The sequence below is a fragment of the Phascolarctos cinereus genome, unplaced genomic scaffold (genome assembly GCF_003287225.1).
Source record: "Phascolarctos cinereus isolate Bilbo 61053 unplaced genomic scaffold, phaCin_HiC Scaffold_8;HRSCAF=390, whole genome shotgun sequence".
In the NCBI taxonomy this organism is placed as follows: Eukaryota; Metazoa; Chordata; class Mammalia; order Diprotodontia; family Phascolarctidae; genus Phascolarctos; species Phascolarctos cinereus.
The window spans coordinates 30,724,931-30,735,697 of record NW_027556291.1 but is presented as its reverse complement, the minus strand read 5'-3'; positions in this window follow the sequence as shown (position 1 = coordinate 30,735,697).

Genomic DNA, 10,767 nt, shown 5'->3' with positions numbered 1-10,767 from the left:
TATGTACTGTCCAAGAACAAGCCTAAATAAGTTGGAGAGGCTAGTCAACAGATTGACCACAGGGGGATGAACTTTTTTGACCATAGTAGCTATTGAAGACCATCAACAAAGGAACTGGGAGAATAGAAAAGCTTGAATCCACGGTAAGTATCACTAAAAAAAAAAAAATTACAAAAGAGAGGATAACTTATGGGGAATGCAAATACAGAGAATTGAAGGACAATATGGACAAAGGAAAATTAAAAAAAACAAACCAGTAACATCAAAAGAAAGCATTACTTCCACACATGCAAAATATGTTGATCTCAAAAACAGGATACATACAGATAATTTAAGGATTATTGAGCTGCTAAAAGAACATGACAAGTCAAAGAACTGAACACCATAATGAGAGAAATAATACAAGAAAATGGCACATAACTTCTAAACATAGAAGACAAATTTCCAACTGAAAGAATCTGCAGATTGACTAAAAAAAAAAAAACAACTCACAAGAGTTGGTTGCAAACTCCAAGACACATAGTGGTTAAATTTAACAGTTCCATTCACAAACAACAAATTCTGCAAGCAACCACAAAATTTTTTTTCAAATATAAAGGAAATTTGAAGAACACAAGACTATTCTACACCCACCATAAATAGCAGAAAGGAATGGAATGTGTTCCAAAGAGCAGAGGCAACAACTACTGTGTGAGAGAATGGGTAAAGCTAAATCTTATTTTATTAGTCAGCTATAGGAAAAAGATGCACAAGATGAGAGGATGGAGGTGACTGAATTTGGTAACCTTAGAAATTGTGCTTCAAGTCAGTTGCTTATTTCCTAGCTGCTTCAGGAGCTTTGCAAACTCCCCTAGCTTCAGAGGCCACAGCAAGCAGAAAGAAATGACCAAATTTTCATTTTTCAATTGCCTGAGAAAACAAAGCTAAAATATATGCATTTATGTAAATTATATGTAATACAAATGGCCCTCATTTCTATCCTTCTCATTGTTAGTGTACTAGGAGGTAGGCTTTAGGGAAATCCTAGTGAAAAAAAATTACTTAGTGTCTATTTACAAGATGTTCACATAACAGCCTACAATGCTAACATACTTCCTATTAAATGAATGACTGAATGATCTGGATCAATCACTCTAGGAGTCATTGGGGTTTTAAAACAGGCATATCTCAGGGGCAGAGCCAAGATGGCAGAGTGAAAGCAGCGACTTGTTTGAGCTCTCCCCTAAAGCTCTCCAAATACCTGCAAAAAATGGCCAACACAACCTGGATGGTTGACTGGAAAGGTCTATTGTACTGAGCTGGGAGAGGAACACAGTTCAGTGTGGGCGTGCAGGCAAAAACCAGGCCTCAGAGAACCGAATCACAGGCAGCTGTGGTGGTTTCCAGATTTCTCAACCCACAAATGCCAAAGACAACTTAGAAGATCAGTAGGAAAGGTCTATGACTGAAGTGAGAGAGAAGCTCGGTCCCAGCCCCAGTCCCAGCACAGCCAAGGGACAGCAGCTGCTTCCAGAACTCTCGGGCCACAGACTGAGGGGGAATTGAGTGGCTGATCAGAGGGGGATTGCAGGAATCTCTTTGCTGGTGCTGAGGTAGGATTCTCTTGCTTTGCCCAGTTGTTCTGGGTTGTAGTTCTGGGTGGCAGTCCTGGGGTAAGGAGCAGCATTGGCATGGTGGAGCTTGTAGTGGCAGTGAAGAGAGAATCCTCCTCACAGTTCCAAGGCAGAAAAGAGTGCTTGTGGTCACTCATAGACCAGAGTACAGGACAGGAAAGGAGTAAACACTTTGCCCTTGATCATACCACCTTGGAAGAACTGAAAATTTGTAGGTCCCTAGAAGTATCTCTGAAAACACCTGCACAAAACTCCTGAAGCTTGGGACAGTACATTCTCCACACAGGAAGCAGACCTCTACCTTAACAAAAAATTTAAAAGTCAGGTAATTGGCTGGGAACATGAGCAAATAGTCCAAAAACAGTTAGACCACAGAATCTTTCTTTAGTGACAAAAAAGATAAAAACATACAACCAGAAGAAGACAACAAAGTCAAAGCTCCTACATCCAAAGCCTCCAAGAAAAATATGAATCATTCCCAGGCCATGGAAGAGCTCAAAAAGGATTTTGAGAAGCAAGTAAGAGAAGTAGAGCAAAAACTGGGAAGAGAAATGATGCAAGAAAATTGGGAAAAACAAGTCAATAGCTTGCTAAAGGAGACCCAAAAAAATACTGAAGAAAATAACACCTTAAAAAATAGCCTACTCAAATGGCAAAAGAGGTCCAAAAAGCCAATGAGGAAAAGAAGGCCTTAAAAAGCAGAATTAGCCAGATGGAAAAGGAAGTCCAAAAGCTCATTGAAGAAAATACTTCCTTAAAATTTAGAATGAAGGTGCAGCTAGGTGGTGCAGTGCATAGCAGTCCAGCCTTGGAACAAGGAAGACCTGAGTTCAAATCTGACCTCAGACACTTGACACTAGCTGTGTGACCCTGGGCAAGTCACTTAACCCCAATTGCCCCTCCAAAAGGAAAAAAAAGAAAAAAATTAGAATGGAGCAAATGGAAGCTAGTAACTTTATGAAAAATCAAGACATTGTAAAACAAAACCAAAAGGAATGAAAAAATAGAAGACAATGTGAAATATCTCACTGGAAAAACAGTTGACCTGGAAAATAGATCCCAGGAGGGATCATTTAAAAATTATTGGACTATCTGAAAGCCGTGACCAAAAAAAGAGCCTAGACATCATCTTTCAAGAAATTATCAAGGAAAACTGCCCTGATATAGTAGAACCAGAGGGTAAAATAGAAATGGAAAGAATCCATCAATTACCTCCTGAAAAAGATCCTCAAAGGAAAACTTCTAGGAATATTGTAGCCGAATTCCAGAGTTCCCAGGTCAAGGAGAAAATATTGCAAGCAGCCAGAAAGAAACAATTCAAGTATCGTGGAAACACAATCAGGATAACACAAGATTTAGCAGCTTCTACATTAAGAGACCAGAGGGCTTGGAGTTTGATATTCTGGAGGGCAAAGGAGATAGGATTACAGCCAAGAATCACCTACCCAGCAAAACTGAGTATAAGCCTTCATGGGGAAAAAATGGAAATTCAGTGAAATAGAGGACTTTCAAACATTCTTGATGAGAAGACCAGAACTGAATAGAAAATTTGACTTTCAAATACAAGACTGAAGAAAAGCATGAAGAGGTAGACAGGAAAGAAATCATAAGGGACTTATTAAGGTTGAACTGTTTACATTCCTACATGGAAGGATATTTGAAACTCATGAGACCTTTGTCAGTATTAGGGTAGTTGGAGGGAAAAAAAAAATTATACGTATAGATAGATAGATAGAGGGCACAGGGTGAGCTGAAGATGAATGGGTCATATCTGAAGAATAAAATTAAGGGGTGAGAGAGGATTATACTGGGAGACAGAAAGGGATAGGTAGAATAGGGTAAATTATCTCACATAAAACAAATAAGAAAAGGCTTTTACAGTGGAGGAGAAGTGGGGGAAGGTGAGAGGGAATGAGCGAATCTTATTCTCATCAGATTTGGCTTAAGGATGGAATAACATACACACTCAATTGGATATGGAAAGCTATCTTACCCTACAGGAAAACAGGGGGGAAGGGGATAAGAGAGCAGGGTGATGATAGAGGGGAGGGGGTAATTAGAAGCAAACACTTCTGACGAGGGACAGGGTCAAAAGAGACACTAGAATAAGTGCGTGGCAGGATAGGATGAAAGGAAATATAGTTAGTTTTCCACAACATGACTACTATGGAAGTGTTTTGCATGACTATACAAGTATAATCTGTATCAAGTTGCTTGCCTTCTCAATGAGGGTAGGTGGGGAGGGAGGAAGGGAGAAAATTTGGAACCCAAAGTTTTAAAAACAAATGTTAAAAAAAAACTGTTTTCACATGCAACTGGGAAATAAGATATACAGGCAATGGGGTATAGAAATCTATCCTGCCCTACAGAAAAACAGGAGAAGAAGGGGGGAATAGAAGGGAGGGCAGATTAGGGGGAAAAAAATGAAAACAACCAGCAGACATATCTCCCTAATCTCATACTTGTTCAGCTTATTTTTAAAGTCCCAATGTATGACTTTATATTGGTTTGTATTGCTTTTCATCTTATTAGATCTGTTCTAGCTTCAGATCTTTTTAGTTGTCAGCTGTCCTCTAATATGTTAGAAATCCCTCTTAGCTTCGTGTCATTTGCACATCTGAAAAGCATGCCATTTATGCCTTACTCTAAGTCACCAATCAAAATGATATAGTAGAAACAGCACTGTGATCTGGAGACAGGGAACCTGGGTTTGAATCCAGCTCTGCTCCTTCTTACTCACAGCAAGGTACAGTGCAAAGAGATTTGGAAATCAGAGGATTTGGGTTCAAATACCAGCTCTGCCATTTACTAGTCATGTGACCTTAAGCAACTGACAAACTCACTGAGCCTCAGTTCCCTATCTTCAAAAATAAGGAGATTAGACTAGATGGCCTCTAATATCCTTTCCAGTGCTAACTCTCTAATCCTGTTACTTTTATAACCTTGGGCAATTGGCAACCTGTCTGGGCCTCAGTTTCTTCTATAAAATGAGGGAAGTTGAACTAAATGATCTCTAAGGACCCTTTAAATCTGGCCTATAAGATGTTAAATATCACAGAGCCAAGTACATATGCCTTCAGCTCTCCATTAGGTATTTCCTTCTCAGTCAACATAAGAGCCATTAATGACAACTGTCCAGCCATTCAACCAGTTCAGAATTATATTACTATCTAGTCCAGCACTTCTTAAACTGTGGGTCGTGACTCCACGTGGGGTCATGACCCACAGTTTAAGAAACACTAAAGGGGTCGAGAGTGGAAAAAGTTTAAGCAGCCCTGGTCCAGTCTATATCTTTCCCTTTGTCCACAGGAATAGGATAAGGGACTTTATTAAATGCTTTGCTAAAATCTGGGTAAACTCTCCTTTTATACAGTATTACCTTGAACTACCAGTATCAAAAAAGGAAGTGAGGTTAGTCTGGCATGATCTGTTCTTGATGAAGCCATACTGGCTCTTTGTGATCACTATTTCCTTTTCTAGGGGATCATTAACCATCCCTATAGTACTTCCTAAGCTTGTCCCAGGTCACAAAGGTGTTTATTAGAACCATACTGAATAATATGAAATATGAACAATTTTAAATTGGGAAAAAAAAAAGTCATGTTGAGTTGGTGGCTTATTGGTAGCTGACTGTTAAATATCAAACTGTTTTGGAATGTAAAATTCAAGTGGACTTATCACTTTTACTTTCTTGTGAGAATAAGAGAGATAAGTTAATTGGAATGAAAGGATGGCAAATCTGTAAAAGAATAAAAAAAGATATACTCAAGAATTTTGCCAAGAAAGAGACCTATAGTTTGCAGACTCTATTCCGTTTCTTGGTTTGAAAAGCAGAAAAACACTTGCCCTTTTGCAATCAATCATTCAATTAATAAGAATTGCTAAAGCCCCTACTATATGGAAGGCATTGGGGATTCAAATAGCAAAGCTCTCTCTCCTAAAGAGGCTTACATCTTTCTCCTGAAGGTGGCCTGGGTTATTTTTCTTAATCTCTGTGCTCTTTCAAAGTTCACTGATAGTGATTTACTAATCATGTTTGCTTTGACAAACACTTATTAAACTACCTACTATGCACACATCCACTAATTCTTTGGATATAGTGTATCTGAGCCTGATAACCTGAACTCATTGAAGGCCACTCTGTGTTCTCTTACGTTATCTTGATGCTGAATTCCCTATTAGTCATTTTTGTTCTATCCTTTCCAGTCTGAAGAACATTCCTCTTGACACAGAAAACAGAAATAAAATAAGGGTTGAACAGTTCTACCTCTTCTGTTGTCAGTTATCATTGTCCCTTCTACACCACGCAGTACTATCCCTTCTTTATACCTCTTCTTTTCCTGCATAGAGCTAAAATTTGGCTCTGTTGTTTCTAGTTTTTTTCAGCATCTTCAGATCATTCTAAATTTTAGCACTACTAATAATAGCATTCTTGTAGGACCATGCTAGACTTTGTGGTCATTTTCCATTACCACCAGCCCTCGCTTCCATCTTCTACACACACAGTTTATCTGTGATGTCACGTGTATTTATTCCAACAGTGCAGATTATAACCTATCTATGCCCTCTCATTATGTGTGACTTGTCAATTTTCTCCTGTCAATCCTAAGGGGGCAAGGGTTGGGATTCACCCAGAGTGACAGGGGCTTTCCTTTAGATCTCTTAACACTGTTTGACTATCAGTGGAGCATAGAGATTGTCCAACTCTTGTATGTCTTTCTTAAAGTATAAGTTGGAACTTTCAACAAGATGGCTGAATGAGAGGCCATATCTAAGCCCAGTTCCCTCTCATCATTTTAAAACAGCAAGAAATGTGCCCAGTAAAAAAAAATACCAACAAGAAATAAAGAAGAGAAAGAAAAACCTGACTGGAAAACTATCAGAGATGGCTCCCCAAACGAGTAAAAAGCCCAAATGAGGCCTCACTGCAATGAATAAGTATTATGGAGTAAAAGGGACACAAAAATCCCAGAAGAGTGATATGTAATACTAATGAGACCCACATAAATTACAATGGGACAATTGCTAGCATTTCCAGAGTGACTGGAAAACTCAACAAAAGAATTAGAACATAGTGCCTTTTGGAGACAGATCTGCAGGCAAAGCAAGTCTCCAGTGCCTAGCTTCATAGACTGCTAGGATTTGTAATCCGATGTATAAAAGAGTAGCCTCTTCAGTCTGAGCATTTTGTGACTTGACAGACATGACTGGGCAGTTAAGCCTCAAATGGCAGCTATAACAATTTGGTCCCTGAGAACAACTTGAAGTGTATAGTCCAGGACAAGGGACTGGGCATAGAATGTTGCCTTGGCAGTCAGCCTTGGCTCTGCAGAAACAAAAGAAAGGGAACTCACTTTCGGGAAGTGAAAGACCCTTTTCCAAGGAGCCAAGTAAGATCAAGTTTTCGCTCTTTCCAATTCTCCCCTCACTGCTCCTAACTGGGCACTACCTGATGTCCACTTCTGAAATGTTTCTTCACTATGCTTTATATTCTTTTTATCCTGATTTTTTCTTCTACATAGAACATATGGTAGACCATGAATTGTTGAAAACTTCAACAAAATATTGTACTTTTTATGTTAATGCTTTTTTAAAAAAGGGCATGGCAATGTAAAGATCTTTCCTTAATATTATCAAAAACATTCACCTAAAACAATAAGGTGCATTATTTGTAATGAGGAAATACTAGAAGCTTTAGCAACAAGATTGTGGGTGAATGAAGCAAGGATACCCTGTCTCTGCTTCTATTTGACATAGTACCAGAAATATTTACTATAGTAATAAGACAGGAAAAAAATAAAAGAATAAACATTAGCAAAACCAAAATTATCCCTATAAACAGACAATGTAGTGATTTACTTAGAAAACCCTAAAGAATCAATAGATTTTTAAAAAATTAATTAAGCCAAGTAAAGGTGTCATCGAAATACAGAAATATTTTTTAAATCCATGAAAGTTATCAACATATCTTTATAGAACTAACAGAAACCATGAAGAAATGACAAAAAGAGAAATTCCATTTAAAATAACTAAATGAATAACTAGGAGTTAAAACATGTCAAAAGACTTCTATAAATACATATATAAAAATGTTTAGAGAAATAGCAGAAGTCCTAAATAATTGGATAAATATATATTATTCAGTTAATAAATTCCATTATAATAAAAATGATGCAACCAAAATTAATCTAGAAATGTAGAGCTATACCAAAATCCCAAAAGGATATGCTATAGAATTAGACAAAACAATAAAAAATACACATGTGGGAACAAAAGGTCAATAACTTGAGAGGAAATAACAAAAACAAATATGAAAGATGCAAAGCTAGCATTATCAGATGTCAAATTCTATTTGAAAATAGTAATTATTAGAACTATTGGGTACTAGTTAAAAATAGAACAGCATATAAATCAATAAGCATTTATTAAGTTCCTACTCTATACTAGGCACTGTGCTAAGAGGTGGAAATTCAAATATAAAAAGTGAAATAGACCTTGTTCTCAAGGAGCCTACCTTCTATAAGAACTATACCAGTGAACAGACTGGAGAAAAGCAAGACCTGGAAGAAAACTCACAGAGCAGTCCATGATTAAATAAACCCATGAAGAAACTACTGGTAGAAATACTCTTAATATGACCAGAGCTAGTGGAAAAACTGGAAAGGACTGAAAAAGAAAATTGACTTGTGTAAACAGATTGCACCATAGCCCATAATATATTCTAAATAGATAATCTAAGTATATAGTCGCATATTTCACAATTGTGATTAGGAGAAATTTCGTAACTAGGAAAGGGATAGAGGAAATTTTTACAAAAGATGAAACTTCTCAGAGTCAGGACAACCTGGGTCTCATGTGGGACACGTATTGGCTCAATGACCCCGGGAAGATCACAAGTTCTTAACGCCCCAGGTAACTAAGACTGTAAATTACAAAGAAGGTACATGTTGGCATTGGCAGAGGAAGTTCCCCACCCTGTACCAATAAAATGAGAGTTCTAGTAAAATATACATACATATGGGCATGTCTATATTTATGTGTGTAATATATATATGCATATGTATTACATACATGCACACACAGTCACACAAAAACACTTTTGCCTGTACAAAATTCAGTGCTAAAAGAAGAAAAGCTATGAATTGGGGGAAGGGAATCTTTACATCAAACACCCCTGAAGTCCAAATCTATAGCAAATTGACAGCAATCTTAGACTAAGACATCCCTCAACTAAGTGATCAAGATATAGGAATAGTTTTCAAAAGAACAATTGTAAGCTGTCAACAACCATATAAAATGTTCCAAATCACTCATAAGAAAAATGCATATTAAGAAAACTCTGAGGTATTATCTTTTCCCTATCAAATTGGAAAAAATGGATAAAGATGGAAAAAGTCAGTGTTAAACAAAACCAATGCAGCCAAAATTAGAAGCAGGTAAATGGGGGGGGGGGGAGATCTTTGCAGCAGGCTTCACTGATAAAGGTCTCATTTCTAAGCTATATAGGGAACTGGAATTTATAAGAATAAGAGCCATTCCCCAACTGATACATGGCCCAAGGATATGAGCGCATGGTTTTCAGAGGAAGAAATTCAAGCTTTCAATAGCCGTATGAAAAAATGCTTTAAATCTCTAATAACTAGAAAAACACATTTAAATAACTGTGAGGTACCACCTTACACCCATGAGGTTGACAAAGTTGGCAAAAAAGGAAGATGACAAACAGAGGAGCTTTAGGAAAACAGGTAATGTATTGTTGGTACAGCTGCAAACTGGTCTAGCCATCTTAGACAGCAATTTTGGAACTATGCCCATTATCTGGAGTGTACCAGAGCCGGCACAAACCAACAATATTCAGGGTATTTACACCTCAGAAACTGGCAAATGTTACAAATCAGGGCTTGATTGTCCTGTAAATTTTCTAGACTTCAAAAAGTGATAGAGACTAATATATTAATGCAGATTAAACTTAAGTGTGTAGTGAATGCATTTTTTGAGGATCAATTGTTAAATATTTACCAACATATTTCTGCCTTTGACCCAGTGATAACGTCTACATTCCAAAAAGATCAAGTAAAGAGGAAAAGGACCTATGTGTACAAATATATTTAGAGCAGCTCTTTTTGTGATGGAAAAAAACCTGGAAACTGAGGGGGTGCCCATCAATTAGGGAATGGCTAAACAATTTGTGGTATATGGTTGTGAGAAATGATGATGGAGATGGTTTCAGAGAAGACTAATATCAACTACTAGTGAACAGAACCAGGAGAACAATTTATACTATAACAAAAACATTGTGAGGATAATCAACTTCGTAAATCTTAGGAACTCTGATCAACACAATAACCAATCATAATTCCAGAGTACTCATGATGAAACAAGCTACCCGCCTCCTGCTAGAAAGGTGATGGACTTAGACAGCAGAATAAAATACATTTTCTGAACGTGGCTAATGAGGGAATTTGTGTTGCTTGACTCTACGTGTTTGTAAGAGGGGATTTTGTTTTTTCTTGCTGGAGGTGGAGGATGGCAGCAAGAGAAGGCAGATATTTGTTTGAAAAAAAGTTATTAAGAAAAGAAAAAGTCAGGGCTGGAGGGACTATGGAAAGATGGGCACATTAATTCACTCTCAGTAGAAATAGGAATTACTCTAACCATTCTGGAAAACAATTTGGAAATATGAAAGAAAAGTTACTAAACTGGTCATAACCATAGAACCAGAGGTTCCATTACTAAGAGATCAATGATAGAAAAGACTCATATGTACCCAAATATTCAGAGCAGCACTATTTGTGACAGCAAAATCTGAAAACAAATTACATGCTTGTTACTGGGGGAATGGTTGAACAAACTGTGGTAAATAAATGTAATGAAATAGTGTTGTGTTATGAGGAATGATAAGTTTCAACAATTCAAAGAAATACAGGAAGACTTGTATGACCTATAACAGACTGAAGCAAAATCAGAAGAATATACACAATGAACACAATAATGGAAATTAATACAATACTAAAGTGTAACAGAATTTAGCAGAAATACAACAACCAATGTTGACTCTAGATTGCTAAGGTTAACAGACAATCCTAAAAGTGTAAGGAGCCACCTCTCATTGGAAGTCTTCAAGCATAGGCCGGTGATATTGTCAGGATGTTGC